This window comes from Nannospalax galili, unplaced genomic scaffold (genome assembly GCF_000622305.1).
Source record: "Nannospalax galili isolate Female #2095 unplaced genomic scaffold, S.galili_v1.0 scaffold657, whole genome shotgun sequence".
NCBI classification, from domain to species: Eukaryota; Metazoa; Chordata; class Mammalia; order Rodentia; family Spalacidae; genus Nannospalax; species Nannospalax galili.
Window position 1 is genome coordinate 1,186,323 of NW_008339927.1, and position 19,463 is coordinate 1,205,785.

At 42.0% G+C, this 19,463-nt stretch overlaps 1 protein-coding gene across 6 annotated transcripts in view; it reads right to left on the bottom strand.

Annotated features, from left to right (window-relative positions):
* Positions 1–19,463, bottom strand: part of Esrrg (estrogen related receptor gamma) — a 635,772-nt gene that overhangs the window by 190,203 nt on the left and 426,106 nt on the right. The gene's annotated exons all lie outside the window — the stretch shown is intronic.

Consider the following 19,463-nt stretch of genomic DNA (forward strand, 5'->3'; position numbering starts at 1 on the left):
ATCTTCTGCTGGAGGAGTTGAGTTCAAGGCTAGTCTGGGCTATATGAGATCCTAACTCAGGAAGGAATGAAGGAAGGAAATAAGGACGGGAGGGAGGGAGGAAGGGAGGGAGTGAGGGAGGGAAAGAAGGAGGGAAGGAGGGAGAGAGGGTAAGAAAGGTAGGAAGGAAAGGAAGGAATAAAGGAAGGACAGAGGGAGGGAGGGAAGGAAGGATGGAGGGAGGGATTGATTCCTGTTTTCTTTCTATAGAATAAGAAATGTTTAGAATGGTTAGCGGAGGGGGCTGGAGAGATGTCTCAGTGGTTAAGAGCACTGACTGCTCTTGCAGAGGACCCGGGTTCAATTCCCAGCACCCACATGGTGGTTAACAACTGTCTAATTGTCTGTAACTCTAGTTCCAGGAGATCTGATGCCCTCTTTTGTCCTCTCCAGGCATTTCATGACATGGTGCACTCACATACATGCAGGCAATACACTCATACACATAAAATAAAAAATAGAATAGTTAGCAGGAAAAATTGTGCCATGAGAGCAAATTATTTATCCTTGATTTTTTCCAGTTTAAATAAGATACATTTTGCCTCAGTTTCCCCTGAATGGTCATTCCTTTACTGTTTTATAACCTTAATGATTAACTAAATAAATGCAAGGCTTTGTGATAAAGGGTAGGGAAACGCTGTATTGCACATCCATCTCTAGCATTTCTCTAGGGAAATTCTGGAAAGCATCTGGGTGGTGATGAATGAGGAGAGAAAAGGAGGAAAGAACCAGGAGGAAGAAAGGGGAGCGCGGACACGGCAGGTCTGGTGATAAATCCAGCTTCCCTGCTTTATCAGTGAATGAACACGAGCCAGTGAGTCTGAGCATTACTCCTTTTGCTGGCATACAACGGAGAACAATCTCAGTGCTTTCCACCTGTGTGAGAATTACATGGAAAAAGGTCTGAGATCCCACACAGTCCCTTCTCTCTTCTAAGAAGAGGAGGGGCAGGTATTATGAGTTCACTGATTGTTCTATACGACTCCAAGATGTGAAACAGTTTGTGAAAGTTACAAAAACAACTGTCAAGCTGGGCCTGGTGGTTCAGATCTGTAGTCCCAGGAGGCAGAGGCAGGAGGATTTATGCAAGCAAGTGCTGGGCCAGCCAGGGCTCTATAGTGAGACCCTATCTCAATGTAAAACAAGAAACAATAACCAAATTTTCTTCAGATTTATGAAAAGATATGAAAATTAATATAGCATTCCTCAGAGAAACTGTAAGAGGATTCCGTTTCACTAACAACTCTAGAGTTGACATGGCCCCTGAGGAGGAAAGGATGAAGTGGAAGAAAGTAACAACAGAGGACCTAGTCAATCGTTAAAGGACCAAACCATCTAGGAAGTGAATTCCAGACTTACCAACCCCTTACCTTATGAACAACCCCTGTATCCTCATAGGATCCCAGACACTGCCTATATCACTCTGTATGATCTGACTCTAACAGTAAGTACTCTAACTTTCAAGGTACTTATAAAGGTCTTCAAAATCCTCACCCTAGCCTTACCTCCTGCTCCAGTCCCAGGTCAATTTCTACCACTCTCCCAATGTCACCCCCTTGTCTCAAAACCCTGTGGAGGTCTGGAGGCTCCAGGAAGCAGCTCACTCTTTCCTGCATGCAAGTCCATGATCCTGTCATCACAGCTGCTCCCCCAGGGCTGCCAAGACAGGGTAAGAGTTCCTCAGGGTGTGACCACCTCATCTGACATCTTTCAGGAAGCCCTTCTCTTTGTACTTACCCAGCTTAATTCTGTCAGTTGGAACTTCCCTCACATTCCCTGTGCATTCTTGTATGAAGAAACTTCCTCAGGCCCATGTTGAGAGAAGGCACTGAGTCATAGGAGCGCTTACTATTTATCAATGTGATACACAAATCTATCTACATTTTTTTCGAGACAGCGTATCACTGTTTGACCCAGGATGACCTTGACCTTGTGGGTTCAAGTGATCCCCTTAGCTCATTCTCCCAAGTAGCTTTACTTTCAGGAACAAACCAGGGTCTACTCAGCCAATTTAATTTTTAGGAAGTCTGCTCTTTATTATTCCATTTCAGAGTATAGGCCACAATTGTTCATTAAAAAATTACACAGCAAATTATCAGGAAAACTAATAGTAACCTATTAATAATGTATCTCTGGCATAAAGCAACACAGATGATTTAGAGAATATTAGATTCCAAAGAGGCCCTGCAATACAGTTGCTTTAGGCTCTTTTTTGCACTGTGAACACAGGGGTGACTGTACTGTTTATTTCTCCTCACAAGGTACCCTGATTTGCTGGATAGCTTTAGTTCGACTTGACATGCCTGGACAGAGGGAGTCTCAACTGGACTTGCCTCCATTGGATTGTCCTGTGACCATGTCTGTGGGGTATTTTCTTGATTGATGAGTGATATGGGAGGGCCCAGCCCACTGTAGGCTACCTCGGGCAGGTTGTTCTCTACTGTATAAGAAAGCAGGCTGAGCAGGGGCCAGGGGAGAAAGCCAGTAAGCAGCATTCCTCCATGGCCTGTGCTCTAGCTCCTGCCTCCAGGTTCCTGCTCTGAGTTCCTACCTTGTGTTCCCTTAGTGATGAACTATGACCTGGGAGATGTAAGACAAATAAACCCTTTCCTCCTCAAGTTGGTATCAGTCAGAGTGTTTTGCCACAGCATTTGAAAGCAAACTAGAACACCTGACATTCCACCCAATGCATTCCCAATATACGTACGAAAAATCAGGCATCAGCACCAAAGACGCTGACAATAAACACTAACACGGCCAAAGTACTCTGATTTAATGTACACGCTCTTAAAGGGAGATTTAAGACTGAGAGAGTAAGGAACAACCAGAGCCATACGGCACACATGTGCCAGACCCAGGATTTGAAACCAGGTAACCCAGTTCCAAAGTCTGCATTCTTTACCACAAGGCAACACTGCTTAATTTAAAAGTCATAGCTGAGATGCATCTTTCCTCTGGAAATTGTTACTGAATATGCTAATGCTGTAATGAAATGCTTCTTCGAATCATGTGGTTATTAAATAAATAAATTTTACAAAGTCATAGCTGCGTGCTGTTCAGTATAAAATGCATCCCAAAAATCATACCTTCTAACGGGTTCTTTGTGTAGATACTGTTGTTGTTACTGTTGCTGGATGGAAAGGAAATGCTGAACCCTGACACGGGAGCCGGGGAGTGAGAAGATCAGGGTGGCTCTTGGCTTTGTCTTTTGCTGTTGTCAGCCTTGTGGGAACAGGGCAGCTGTGGGGTAGGATAGGGTTGCTTCTGAAGAGTGGAATCTCTCAGCACCTCAGGAAGAAATCCCTCATCTTGTCTTGGCGCCACTATGGTCTGTGGCCATTTTAATTCCACAGAAACCAAACAGAACAGGTCGCCAAAGCAACGGGTGTCAGGTTCTACACAAAGCATTTTAATGATCCCAAAATAATACTATTGTTCATGACAGAAAAGAAAGTATTGCACAGTCACCACGAGGGCATGTTCTGAAATATGTGGGAAAGGGAGTGACACTTGTTGAGTACATCACACTTCTTGTCGATACATGTGCTATATACACACTTGGAATACAGCATTCTGGAGGCTGAGGCAGGGGGATTGTGAGTTTGAGATTGTCCTAGGCTACAGAGTAACATCATGTTTCAAGAAAACAAAACAAAACCCAGGGCCTCACACATGCTGGTAAGTACTCCCCCTGAGCCACATCTCGGCCCTCAACTCAGCTTTTAAGTTCCTATCAGGACAGAAATAATATCACAAAAGTCCTTAAAGAAGGGGTCAAGGTAGCCAAACTACCACAAAAACGTTACCCACAGTAATTCCAAATTCGCTGTGTTCCATATCCAGCATTGTGTCATACGTGTCCTACAGATTTTAAGCAAGTGTGCCTATCTATCTTTTGAAACGTACAAGTTTAAAAAAGAAAAAGGTGGCTGGGGGTGGGGGTGGCTTAGTAGAATGCCTACTGTCCAAGCATGAGGACCCCCAGCACTGTGGTTAAAAAAAAAAAAAAAAAAAAAGCCAGGCATGAAGGCACTAGCTTGAAATTTCAGTGCTGGGGAGGTGGAGGTGGGAGGGTCTCACGGGACTTCTTGCCAGGTAGTCTAGCCAATCAGCAAGCTCTGGGTTCAGTGGTAGAAGTCATCATAAAGACAACATATGTGGACCTCTGACTCTTACAGGTACACAGGGGTGTGTTCCCTCAAACATACAAACATGCACACAGATATATCTTCACCACACACGCCCATTGCCTTGGCTAGGGCAGTGAGAATCACAGAGTGATGCAGTGAGGTTGATTGACAGCTGTGGGGCTGTCTTTGTTCAGTATCAAATTTAGTTATTCAAAAAACATCTACGTCCTCTAGGTGAGTCCCCCTCATCTGAAAACCACAGGTCCAAAATGCTCCAAAATTAGAACCTTCTAGAGTACCAACATGACATCACCATAGAACATTCCACACAAGACGTCATGTGATGGATCACAGCCAAAGCTCAGATACACCAGGAAAATTATATGGAATTTCCTTCAGGCTATGTGTGTCTGGTACATATAAAACAGAAATGAATTTCGTGCTTTGCTTTGTATCCCATGTCATGATGTATATACCAATAATCAAGAAAGTCATTCCTGGGTTGGGGCTATAGCTGAGGCACTCACCAAACACACATGACCCCCCCAGTTCTATCCCTAAGAACCAAACCAAACCAAATCCATCGGAAATTTAAAAAAAAAAAAAAGGTCTGGTGGTCCCAAACATTTCGATAAAGGATGCTCAATCCATGGTGGTCTGAAAAACTCCTGCTTGACAAAAGGGACAGTAACTCAAGGAATTGTTGACTGTACCCTTCACCAGCCAAAACACCGGTATCAAATCCTGGTTGTATCGTTTGGGGTTGTGGCTGCCCGTTACTTAGGAGGATGAAACGGAAGTATGGCATGAGCCAGCGGGCTCTAGCTCAAGCCCAGAAAAATAACAAGACCCCATCTCGAAAGACGAGGTAAAGGCGTGCAACAGAACTCCTCATCTAAGGAGCACTGGTTAGGAACCAGAGGCTGGACATGCAGCTCCGGAAAAGCACCCTTCCTGCGTGCTGGAAGTCCTCTGTCCCATCCCCAGACCACATGACAAATAAGAGGAGAGCTGCCAAGTGTGCGCTCTCGGCACGGACATAAAATGAAGATTAACAACAGAAGAATGAATTAAAAGGTTACCCCTTAAGTACCTGCAAAATCAAAGGTTATCCTGCACAGAGAACACAGCCTGAAGACTGGGGGCCGCTGTGGGGACAGTGAGGCATTCTGAGGGACTGAGGCACCCGGAGCATAGTGAAGCAGAGGTAGGTGTACGGGAGACACGTTCCTAGCCTAGTCACGTTCCTTTGAAGAGTCCTTGACTGCTTTCTGATCTTTCTTGAGTACAAACTATGCAAACAGTGTCACAGAAACAGCCATCAGATCCATCTGGATGCCACATTCAGAATTTAAGCCCTAGATTCTAAATCACAGGCTGGGGGGAGTAGTTTGGTTGGTAGAGTGTCCGCCTAGCAAGCACAAAGCCCTGGGCTCTGCCTCCTGCACTGCATAGACACGCCTGTAATCCCACCACTTGGGAGGGTAAGGGCAGAAAGGGAGAAGGTCGGAGATGAGCCTTCAGCTACGCAAGGAGGTCAAGGTCACCTGAAGCACAGAAGACTGTCTTCAAAAGAAAGAGCATCGAGATTTTCTTTCCATAAATTGGCTTGTTCCTTTGTTCCTCAGAGAAGCCTTTATAAAAGTATATAAATGTAATAATTCCCATAAAACCTAATACTTCCCTCCTTCTAATATCACACGGAAACAAGAACAAGAACAGGCACCAGTTCTGGGCTGCCTCTGTTGTGGTTGCAAAGTCTATGCAAGTGGACCTTGATCCTCATAGCAAAACCTGAGCAAGATGGCCCAGCGGGTAAAGGTGCTTACTACTAAGCCCGGTCATCTGAGTTCCAGCTCCTGGACTCACATGTTGGAGAGAAATGATTCTCAAACGTTGTCCTTTGACAAGTGGCATGTGTATGTATGTGCAAAGACATGCACACACATGGGCATGAGCTTAACATATGCATGCATGTGAACACACATGCACACATACATACACAAAATAAACATATGTACTTTTTTAAAAACCTGAGGAAACCCAGGTGTGGTGGCTCAGTGCTGGAGAGGCTGAGGCAGGAGGATTGCTCCAAGCTGCATGCTAGGCCCCACTTTATACTGAGCTGCATATGTAGCCAGCCTGGGCTACAGACTAATACCCTGTCTCAAAAACAAAAAATTTTTAAAAACAGAAAGGGGGCTGGAGAGATGACTCAGTGGTTAAGAGCATTGGCTGCTCTTGCAGAGGACCCAGGTTCGAATCCCAGAATCCACATGGTGGCTAACAACCATCTGTAACTCCAGTTCCCAGGGATCCAATACCCTTTCCTGACCTCCGTGGGCATTGCACAACAGGGATGCACTTACATACATGCAGGCAACACACTTATACACATAAAATTAAAAATAAAATAAAAATAAACAGAAAGAGAAATCAGCCACTCTCTTGAAATGCAGAGTTACAGAACTGGGAACTGTGACACGGAGGGGAGGAGACACATTTTCAGGGTCACTCTTGGACTAGCGACCAAATCAGGTGTGGAAATAAGAGGCACGGATGAACACTCCAGGGACTGTGAGAGAAAGCCCGAGAGGGGATGCCGCAGAGTCGAGCTCCTGAGTTTTACACTTAAGGGAATTCTGAATACAAATGATAAAACATTAGGTATTTTTAAGAATTAAGCCTGACTGTCTCCTTTCTAAAAACCCTTAATATTATCTAATCGTAGCTTTTGTGCTATTCTTAATTCCCTACTTTCATTTTAACAATTTAATGGGAAAAAATTGCCCACAGACTGTAATCTCTCAAGAAAAATACAGCTTAAAATTATCCAGTGCTTTAAAAACTTTTAAAATGTGCAAGGCAGTGTCATGTTCAGTTTGGGATACAGGCTGTAGGTTCGGATTTTTCTGTGACCAGTTGATGGCCACACTTCATACTCTTCCTCTAGAAATGAGTTCAGTGATAGTAGATCTACTATCCTGAGATGATCAAAAACACTAAGTAAGACAGTGAGAGCCATTTGAAACAACATGGGTACAAGATAAAAACCCACATATTCAGTATCAGGCTCAGTGGTTAGGAGTGCGTACTACTCTTAAGAGTACCTGAGTTCAGTTTCCCGCATTGACTTCAGGCAGCTCCTAACAGCCTGTAGCTCCAGCTATAGGGGACCTGATACCCTCTTCTGACCTCCTTGGGCACCTGCAGTCACGTGCACATACCCACATACATATACACATAATTAAAAATACAGTAAATCAGTGTTATGAAATCAAATCAATGAATTCTCCATCTATTACTGCTATAAAAAGACTGTACTGAATTACGGAAACTGACAAAAACTATGTAGATTGCCTGCTAATGTAACCACTCATGTACACAACAACACAACATGGGTGATGTTAGAATAAGAGAAATACGGCACAAAGAGACAAACACTGAGGTGGTAGCACAGGGATAGAACATTTGGCTGGTATGTAAGACCCTGGGTTCTATCCCCAGCATGAGAAAAATATTATATGGTCCTCTTGGCCACTGGTTCCATTTCTATCAGATACCTAGAGTTGTACACTCATAGACACAGAAAGGAGAACGTGCTTACCAAGGGCTGGTGGTAGGAGGCGCTGCAAAATGGGTACAGAGTGTCAGCATCATTAGCCGAAGCCTGGAGATCTGTTACACCATCATGTGAACACAGTTGAAAGTGGCTAAGATGCTGAATGTTATGGATTTTAACCATAATAAAAATTAAGCTTCAATATTGTACCTATTGAATATAAACTCAGAGGTTGGGGGTAGAATCCAGGGTAAACATGTGCTTAACATATGCAAGACTCTGGGTTTAATCTCTGGCACCAACTATACAAATAAATATGCACTTATATCGACTCTAAGCACTCATTTTTTTTAACCATCATCCTTTACCTAATTTTGTTTATAGGTGAAATTTTCTAAATGCTGTGAGAGCAAGTGACCAAGATGCAATACTGTTGGCATCCCATGGTGGGGTACATCGAAAGAAAGTGAATTAATGCAACTCATAAGAAGGGAATTGACAACTTTATAACTCCTATCGCTTCTTGGCCTTTTGGCTAAGAATCTAAGTTTATCAAGTATTGTATCAGAACACCATATCATGAGTCTAGGCTTCACCAGGAAAAGAAAACAATTCTGACCCATCTCCCTGAACCTCACAGTGCCTTTTCTTACAATTTGCCTGCTTCCTATTGATTGATTGTGCTGGGGTTGGAACCCAGGACCTCACACTTGGAATTCAAGGGGTCTACGTCTGAGCTACATACCCATCCCTACATCTTAACTTAAAATAAGGATTTATTGAGGGCTGTGAGTGGCAGCACATGTCTTTAATCCCAGCACTTGGGAGGCAGAGGCAGGGGGATCTCTGTGAGTTCAAGGTCAGTCTGGTCTACATAGCGAGTTCCAGGCCAGCTGGGGCTACAGGGAGACCCTGTCTCGAAAAGACCAGAAAAAAGTGTTTATTCATTTTTATTGTATATGTGTGGGTGCTTTGTCTGCTTGTGTGGATGTGCACTCATATCCCAGAATGCACATGAGGCCAGAAGAGCTGTCACAGTCCCTGGAACTGGAGTAATGGGACAGTTGTGAGCTACCATGTGGGTCCTGGGAACTGAACCCAGAGCAGCCAGTGCTCTTAACCCCCGAACCATCTCTCCAGCCCCTACCTCTTGTCCTTTAACAAAAAGTGTGTTTGCTTTTTTTGTGAACATGACAAATCTTACTAACACCATTAATTACCAGAAACTCGCCCATGCCAACAGGAACTTAGAGCCACACAACTTGCAACACTTTTTTTTTCTGCATGCTTCAATCGCTTCTTTGAGGTGGACATCCTCATCTGTTCTAACTGGATTTACCCATAACTAATTTTGACCTTCCTGAAGTTGTGTAAAATGCATTGTTTCATTATATAAAAACATGCATTAGAAAGGGAAGGCATTAGCATTAAGTTTTACTCAAATTACTCTTCCCTCAGAATCTAATGTGATCTGAAGCTGTTCCTAAGATCTAATTTGTCAGGGCATGGTGAAGCTAAAGCCAGAAGGTCCCTACAAGTTCAAAGTCAACATGGGCTACATAGCAAAGCCTTACCTTAAAAACACATTAAACAACAACAACAACAACAACAAAAACAATCAAAAAGGCAGGATTGGAGATGTGACTGTAAATCCCAGCACCCAGGAGGCTGAGAGCTGAAACAGGAAAACTACTCTATTCAAGGCCAGGCAGGGATCCAGAGTAAAATCCTGTCTCAAAAAAGCTAATGCTCACAAAATGTTCTTAAAGACTTGGTTCTCGATCAGGGGAGGGTAAGAAGGAAAGTTATCACCCATCAACAGATGGACTGACGCCTTTGGCCTTTGAGTTTACCTTGCAATCAAAGCTTAGCCTCCAGCCTCTTTAGTAGAGCAGCCAAGAGACAATACTGGTTACATTTTCATGTGCTCTGGGAAAGTCCAGTGAATGGCAGGCAAAATACCAATCACATCCTATTTCCTGAGAAGTGCCACCACAAAGAGGGGGGATGTACCCTACAAAACACAGGGAATTGGAATTGGAGCTGATCTGTGACCTAAGACCTAAAGGCAAGCACAACACAAACTTCTTTCTCAACAGTTACCTGCTGGCAAAGCTCTGTTATGTGTAGGTGTTAGAGGTAACAAAAGTACCAGGATTCCTTGGAAGGCAGTGGGAAGGCCTTAGAAAGCCACCAAGTCAGAAACAAGGGTCTGAAAGGCTCAGCTGGGCGAGGATAAGGGATATCATCATCTACAACTAGAGGAGGCAGCAGGTGATCTGTCCGCTCCAGTTACTCCCAGCACCTGAGGGGAGCGCGGAGGGGCCCACTTCGCACTGGGACTTCCTGGATTAACTGGCTCAGGGCAGACACTGGATATGGTCCAATTTTCTGAGTGGAGAGGTTTGGTTAAAGAGTTAAAAGTTTATAAAATTGAGTAAGAGATAAACAATACACATCTGCAATTCCCTCTCTCAAAAAGTTGAGGCAGGAGGATTGAAAGCCTGTTTACATAGGAAAATTCTGTCTCAAAAACATAGAGGCTGGAAAGATGGCTCAGTGGTTAAGAGCACTAGCTGCTCTTGCAGAAAACCTGAGCTTGGTTCCCAGCACCCACACGGAAGCTAACAACTGTCTGTAACTCTAGTTCCAGTGAATCTGACATCCTCTTCTGGCCTCTGTGCACATTGTACACACATGGTACACTTACATACATTCAGGCAAACATTTATACATATAAAATAAATTTTTAAAGTCTTCTTCTAAAAATTAAAAATATGCTGGGCGTGGTGGCGCCCGCCTTTAATCCCAGCACTCGGGAGGCAGAGGCAGGCAGATCTCTGTGTGTTCAACATAGTGAGTTCCAGGACATAGTGAGTTCCAGGACACAGTGAGTTCCAGGACAGCTAGGGCTACAGGGAGACCCTGTCTCAAAAAAGACAAAAAAAAAAATAATAGACACATAAATAAACTAATAAAATGTACAGTTTCTGAGTAAGTATGCCTACGTAGCAATATTTATTCCAAATGCCATCCCTATTTTTTCTGGATACTACAGCTCACTCCTATCACAATGGCACTAGTGGAGAGAACATTTTCACTACATATATTAGAGTTTCAGTTAAACTAGAGTTTCAGCTAAATTATGAAGACCAAACTAAGTTTACAGAATTACTAAAAAGTTTACCCCTTCATTAATTATAACTATTATGATTGTGTCATTGCCCTTTCAGGGTATGCCCTTTCCAGTCTTTCTAATATTCTTCTGAAACATTTTTATTGTTTTAGAGACAGTCTCATCATGCAGCTTAGAACTTACTAGGTAGGTGAAGATGACTTTAAACTTCTGATCTTACTTCTTGCCCCTTCAGAGTGCTGGATTCCGGGCCTGTGCCAACAGGCCTGGCTTTTATGTGGTCCTAGAATGAGACTCAGAACTTTCTGCATGGCAGAGAACTGAGATACATCTCCAGCCTTTTTCATAACTCTTATTTTTTTAATGCCGGGGTTGGGACCAGGGATTCTACGTTCTCTAGGGAAGTGGTCTGCCTATAAGTACCCTTACCCCAAAGACGGTTTTGGAAAAATAAATAAATAAATAAATAAATAAATAAATAAATACATGTAATATAAGATTAACCAGGAGCATAGAGGATAAATTCTCACTTCATCTCAACCTCTCTGAAGTGATATCAAGGAGATGGGGTCGGCCACTGTGCAAATGTTTGTTTAATTGGACAGTGAACTGTAGTTGGGTATTTGGAGTAGTGCTTGAAGTTCCGCTGCAGGAGCTGGGAGTGGAACTAAGTGTGACAAAGACCTTGGGCTCCATCCCCAACAGCACAAGATGACACAGAACAGAAGTGTTTCCATACAAATTATACTTTCTCCCTGAAACCCTTTGCGTGCCATTGTCACAGCCCTTGTATGGCTGGGCCCTTAGCCAGTGATGCCCATCTGGAAGAGGTTCTCTATGGTCAAGAGTCACATGATATGTACTTTTCAAAATACAGTAGCATAAACTATGTTTTTAATAGGCCTGTAAATTACACAAGAGAATAGGGTTCCTGCAAAGTTTAGTTTCTATGTTGGCATCTGAAGGACAAAACCAGAGTGGGATTTGTTAAGTTTTCAATTTTCCTTTACTTATAAAAAGTTATTTGGGGGCTAGAGAGATGGCTCAGTAGTTAACAGCTCTGGCTGCTCTTGCAGAGGACCCAGGTTCCATTCCTAGCACCCACATCGTTGTGACTAACTACCATCCATAACTCCAGTTCCAGGGGAATCCAACTCCCTCTTCTGACCCCTCTGGGAATTGCATGACATGGGTGCTCTTACATACATACAGGCAATACACTCATACATATAAAATAAAAATAATAAATAAAATTTTTTTTTGGTCTTTTTGAGACAGGGTCTCCCTGAAGCCCCAGCTGCTGCATCCCAAGTGCTGGGATTTTTAAAAAATAAATAAATAAATAAATAAATAAATAAATAAATAAATAAATAAATAACTTTCCTTTCCTAGATCAAAGATTAACCGTGTATGGGAAACAGCAATCCATTCCTGCAATCCTAACACTCAGAAGGCTGAAGCAGGAGGATTGCAAATTTGAGATCAGCCTGGCTTGCACAGTGAGATCCTGTTTTAAAAGAAGTTGACTATGTAATTTAATGTCTGAAATAGTCGCCCTGGTTTTACATAGTCCAAAAAGTCAATATTTTAAAGTGGGACATTATTTTAATTTATACTGATTCCATTTTACTCTTTACTGTCTAATACACACATACATATGTGTACATATACTCATACATATGCATGCATACACCCATATACACATATCTATACATACATAGACACACATATAGACATAAATACATGTGTACATACATAAGCACACAGATGCCTGTGCATACATATATGTACATATAAAAGCAGGAAATATACACGTACATGTGTATGTTCATAAGCACATGTGCATATGCACATACGTGCTTTTGAAATAGTCCTGACAGAGTAGTAGTTCACACAAGACTAAAATATGGAAAAAAAAGAAAACAAAAGTATAAATAGCAAAGAGACTAGAAAACTCTGATCTTTGAAAAAGTACAAATATTCTCAAAGCTGAGGTGGCAGCCTAAAAAATTCCTTAACATTGTGAACTTGGTTTTCTCTTAAATGAATGACACATATACAAAGCTGATACTCACTGAGATTCATCACGCCAATTTAGACATTGCTGTTATTTTGGATTTTAATTGTAGAACATAGTTTAAAGCGGACATTTACTATAAAGTGGTAGAATTGTTTTCTTTACACTCCATTTAAATAGTAAATATTTTAGTTCTTTCCTTTGGTAGGGTCACAGGATGCACTCACAGGAGTGTGAGTTCTTATTTTCTTTACTATTGCAAATATTTTATTCTAAGACCCTCTAAGACCACGCTGCTTGCTGCTTTAGGAGAGAGTCGGGCAAAATAATTCACAGTGCAGAAAACAGTTGGCAGAGACAGATGCAGGGGCTTGGAACACTCATCTTCAGTACATGGCCAGCAGGCCAGCGCTTAATCCTGTTTAAGGTGAGATGTGGGTTCTTCCTATGCTACCTTGGGTCAGACAAGAAAAGCCTGTGCCCGAGGTCTTGAATGGTGGAAAGTATCCTTAGTATAAGGAGCCCATTAAAGTGCCAAGGAGACAGCACAGAGCTACCAGCTGTGCAGCCCAGGATCCTGAGTCCCTGTGACCCTCCAATTGTCTGGCTAAGCCAGCACAAATGCAGCCCAGATCTAAGCAGGCCTCTGCTGAATCCATCTTCAGGAAGCTGGACTGGACTAGTTCACATGGCTGGTGTGAACACTGTGAGATCTGTGAGAGGTGAAAAGGGAAGGTGTTTGGAGGGGTCATGGGGTCTTAGAAGTCTGAGCAAGAATTTCAACATATGACTAGAAGGGGATGGGGTAAGATAGAAGTGAGAAGAGAAGGGGATGGGCTGTAGGCTCAGGGACAGACACCCATCCACTGTTGTTTTGGAATACAGAGCCTCATGAAAGTGTCAGAAGAAGTGCAGAGTGGACCTCCCAGCCTCTGAAGGTGTATTTGGTCCAAGAAAGTGGAATGTATCCCACTCAGAGTGAATCCTGACATACAACTCTAACACGTTTACAAACCCTGAATGTTATACTTCTAAGGTTTCTGAAGCCCTGGTCAGAACATGTTTGCAAGTCCTAGACCAGCGAGGAGAGGTGGAGTGTCCAGGAGTACCCAGGACAGTAACTGTCGTAGGATATGTGGGCCACATAATTTCTGTTTCACAGTTTTGTTTACTTTTGGGGGGCTGTTTAACTATCTAAAAGTTCACAGTATTGTCTCAGGCCCCAGTGCTCATTCTAGAACTTGGTCCCACAGCGCCGTCCGAGAACTCACTGCATGTTCAGCTCTTGAACCCCTCATACCAAGCTAATCTGGCAACTGATGCTTTCTGTATATATGTTATTTTATTTTGTTTTGTTTCATTTTCCATGCTTAATCGTTTCTGTAGCGCAGGAGCTAGAACATAATGTTTTATGCATGTTAGACAAGTGTTCTATCACTGAGGTATAGCCCCAGAATTTACTCATATGTCATTTTTAAGACAGGATCTTGCTGGGCATGGTATTGCATGTCTTTAGTCCCAGTACTTGGGAGGCAGAGGCAGGCAAATTTCTGTGAGATTGAGGCCAACCTGGTCTTTATAGCGAGTTCCAGGCCAGCTACACTACACGGAGACCCTGTCTCAGAAAACAAATTAAAACACAACAAATCAAAATGATATGTTCTCACTATGCCTTTGACCTCATAATTCTCACTACTTTGTTTCTGGACTGGCTGACATGGCAGCCATCTATCACCATGCTCAGCTGGGAATTCAATGTTCAATACAAGTTTCAAGATTCAGGGTTCCTTTGTGTGTGTATGTGTGTGTGTGTGTGTGTGTGTGTATGTGTGTATCTGTGTGTTTGCTAGGGAATGAACCCAGGGCCTTGTATATGCTAGGTGAACCTTCTACCAATGGTCACTGAGTTATACTCCAGCCCCCAGATCATATATGCATGTATGTATGTATGTACGTACGTATATAATTTCCTGTTTTGAAATGTGGGGAAAAGAATACTCTGCCTCTAACATGAGAACGAGCAGTTGGAATGGCTTCATGCATAAAAATTACTTTCTTTGTTCTAATATTGGAATAGAAACTTCAGCACCCTCATATTTTCTGATAAACTGTATAATGAAATGTGTTAAAGGATGTTTTCCTTTTTCTTAAAGTCCAAAATAAACAGCTAAGGACAAGATTTAAAAAAAAAAAAAAAAAAAAAAAAAAAAAAAAAGTTCCCATGGATTGCAGCCAAAGCTAGAATTAGGGGAAAAGAAAACAAACAAGAATAATGACATCATACTTCCCAAAATTAATACAGCTACCAAATAACAGCGGAAGCACGGCCATCAGCTGACAGCACGAGCGTCAGAGTCCTGAAGAGGTATGTGAAGGACCTTAATGGCTGCTGTGGGTGTAGACCAGTAGCAGGATGCACATTTAGCATGTAAGCCCTGGGTCTGATTTCTAGCACCATATAAAACCAACCAAAGATCCCTAAAAATAAAACTTTGAATTGTTTCTACTTCTGACCTTATCCAGTAGCTCCTCAATAATAATTTAGAGATCACTAATAAACAGAATATACCTTTGTAGCTGGCCTTCAGTGAAATCCATGATTAATTGCCTTTCACAAGTGAAATATCATATCTGGGTTTGGAAAGAACAATTCTCATTATTTTGCTCAAAGAAGACTAGATGTATATTCTTTTAGTTCCAAGTTTTAGAACCATATCATCCAACTTTTGTACATTTTGTTTTCTCTTTGTAAAGATCCTAACTGGCTTTATTTTCTGACCTAGAATTGGACAATATTTTATTCCATAAAATAAGATGTGCTTCCTTCTCCAAACTTTTAAACTCATAAATAAACATTCAATAATCAATGCCCCAAATAAATTATTGTAGTAAAACAAAAAGATTCTCAAAAGGCACTCACATCTACAAATATGCATGTGGATGTACGTGTCCCTTAAGGAGTCAAGGAGACCAGATCCAGGCCCTGGTAAGACGGAAGTCATGCTTACATAATGCCCTGGCCATCAGGGCTGTTAGACATAAGCAGGCAAGCCTGGTTCTCCAGGGGAGTTACACAGTCTCTGCTCATTCCCTGGAGAGTTTGCAGGGGTCAGGGGTAGGAGGAAAAGACAGATAATTTTCTGTGATGCCGCCTTGAGACCCAAGAACCATCCTAGGCCCCTTTCTCATAGGAGTAAGCACGTGTGATGGTACGATATGTTTGAGATACTTTCAACATCTTTGGAGTTCAATCTCTTCCTGCCATTTGGCCAACAAAAGGCAGGGCAATTCCAATCTCCCCTACAATTACTGTCCTAATTATTATATTATACTTTCACAATTTAATCCTTTTATTTGCTTCACTGACTTTTTGGGGCTAAGTAAGCAACCCAGTGTGAAGCCCAAAGATGAGGCTAGCAGGATAGCCTTCCGGAGTGTGCCTGGCCCAGCTGCCAGCTCTGAGCCAGGTGGGCGAGTCCACAGTGCTAATCAGGACAGTGATATCCCTGTCTCCTGATCAAAATCCTTGATACTCACTCTCTCCTGTGTAGAGGAGAACCAAACTCTACAGACCCATGCCAAGAATCACCATGTGCCTTGTTCTCCTGAGCTTTTGGTAGCACTTAGCACCTAAAGAAACACCACGCACAGAGCTCTGACAGTTCTATGTCAGTTACCGCTCAGTCTACAACTATCTGTTAAAATCTAAGGAACAGGTTTTGTGAAAGCCACTGTCAGGAATACATTTCCCCACACATACTCTGTCTCAAGAAAATGTACTCAACACCACCCTAAAAATGTGATAGTCTCTCAAGACAAGAGACCCTTGCAGGAAAAGTTCACCTCAATCTACAGTAGGCTTAGGGAATAAGACTTCCATGAAGAAAAGATGAAACTCTGGCCAGCACGCTGTGGAAACACAATGGGCTCTGGAAATACCTGCTGGCAAACGGGAGGGATTTTCACATTCAGAAACTCCTGTTTTGATCAGCCTAGACAGCACTTGCCCATTTACACCAAACTATCTCCTACCTTTAGAGCAAAAGCTGTGTAAACTTAACAAAAATGACTAATGATTTAAATTTTATACATTCTGTAACCTTAAGGGTTATAGTAATATCAGCTAGCAGCTGGTAAAATAAAACAGAGATTTGAAGTATATTTTCATCCTTAAGTTTTGCAATGTCAGTAAATGGGTGAAAAATTATTCTTTGCCCAGTGCAATATCTTTACATGTATTTTGCTATTGTTGTTCTTGGTCGTTTTGGAAGGATTGAATCTAAGGTCTTGCTCTTGCTAAAGCATGCGGGTCTGCCCTGTTGAGTCACCTCCTCACGGTTTGGAGTAACATACAAACAGAATCCTGAACACACTGAACTCATTACACTGAGCTCCAAGCTCTACATGTGACTTTAGATATCAATGTATCCTTAGGCATTATACCCCTTAGGTATGAGTATAAAAACCAATGATCTAAAGGCTGAAGAATTTGTGTAAGAAAATATGAAGTCTGGCCACATAAGTCAGAAAATAGGAAGATGTAGTCATCAATATTTAGTGAATTCATTCACAGTCTGTACTAACCTGGGTTTGTGTATTTCACTTTAAACCACTAAAGGCTATGGAAATATCCATTTTATTGTGCCAGAGTTATGATGTCACGAAAATTATCTACTTTTTAGGATTTACCTTTTCAGTGCTGAGACTGAACCCAGAGCTTCCGGCGTGGTGAGTATGTCCTCTAGAACTGAGCTTACACCCAGCCTCTGAAGCTATGTGCTGTGTTCTCAGCCATAGACGAAGCAAGCTAAGTGGGAAAACTGCAAGTGAAAGAGAAGGGCCAGGGGTGTGGTCCAATGGTAGAGTATGTGCTTAGCATGCACAAGGCCCCAAGTTCCATTCCCAGTTCCCAACACAAAACAAAACAAAAAGCAAAGGAGAGATGGATCTACTGGTTACCAAAGTCACCAGCGCAGCTGGCTTGAGGAAATGTGAAGTGCTCTTACAGGGATGGGTGGGTAGGACTTTGTCATATAAGCCTTCCGGAATCATCTTTCGTTAAAATATTTAAAAGGACAAGAGCTTGTCAAATGATGTTTCTCTTGCATCTTAAACAAAACAGGGCAGCACATGGCTATTAAGGGTCCAAATAAAATGATTTTAGTTATGTCCCACAAAGGGTCATCAGATGAGGATGAGTCACGTGTCATTGGTAAATCAGCATCGTCATGATGCAGGGAAGCAGCTCTCAAACCTCATCACCTAGGAGACTTGGTGAAATCTGGATTTCCAGGCTCATGCCGGAGAGATCATGAGCTAACTTAGCATGAGGCCCAGGAACTTGCATTGCTAACATATTTCTGACTGATACTAATAATGCTGGTCCAGCCATCACACTCTGAGGGCCACTAGTATAGGTCCAGCCATCACACTCTGAGGGCCACTAGTATAGGTCCAGCCATCACACTCTGAGGGCCACTAGTATAGGTCAAGCCATCACACTCTGAGGGCCACTAGTATAGGTCCAGCCATCACACTCTGAGGGCCACTAGTATAGGTCCAGCACAGCCAAGTGCAGTAGCTTTTCACCTTGACTTTACTTTAAGGGTCACCTTGTGGAACCTGCCAAAATTCTCCTCTTTCCATGGTCACATCGAAGACCAGTTAATAGAGAATTTAGGAACAGGGACCCTGGTGTCAATATCTAAGAGCATTATTTCCATGTAATTCCAATAATCAGATAAGCTTGTGCACTATGGATGCAAAGTTAGACTTTTTGTGTATGAATGGCTTTTGAACATGTATTTTGGAGGCTGGGGTGTGGCTCAGTTATAGAGTGTATATTTATTAGCATACACAAGGCCCTGAGTTCAATCCCAAAACAAATCTACCTATCTGTTTTCTATTTCTCTATCAATCATCTGTCGATTTTCTATCTACTATCATCTATCTATTTTCTATCATCTACATATCATCTGTGTATCATCTTTGCATCACCTCTCTATAATCTAAATCTTTATGTCATCTATCATATCTGTCATCTATATACCATCTACATATCAACTATCTATAATGTATACATCATCAACCATCTTATCTATGTATCATCTATCTATAATCTATATATCATTGATCATCTGTTATCTGTGTATCATCTGTCACCATGTATCATCTATCTAATATTTTTTCCATTATCTACTTATCACCTATCTATGTATCATCTAAGTATCACCTATCGCCTATCAAAGTATCTACCATCTATCTTCACATCATCTATGTATCATCTGTTCATAATCTATTTATGATCTATCATCTATCTATCATCTATGTATCATCTGCCTATCTTATCTGCCCCCATCTATCAATCATCTGTCTGGAATATATATGTTTATGCATGTGAGCCATGAGCAGACTCAGTAGTGATCCACAGACTCTTAAACAACCATTCTTTCCTCTCTTCATGTACTTCAACAGTGTGTCGTCACAAGGGAATAAAAAAAGAAAAATCTAATTTACTGCCAGAATATATATATATATATATATATATATATATATATATATCCATGGCTTTTAAAATGA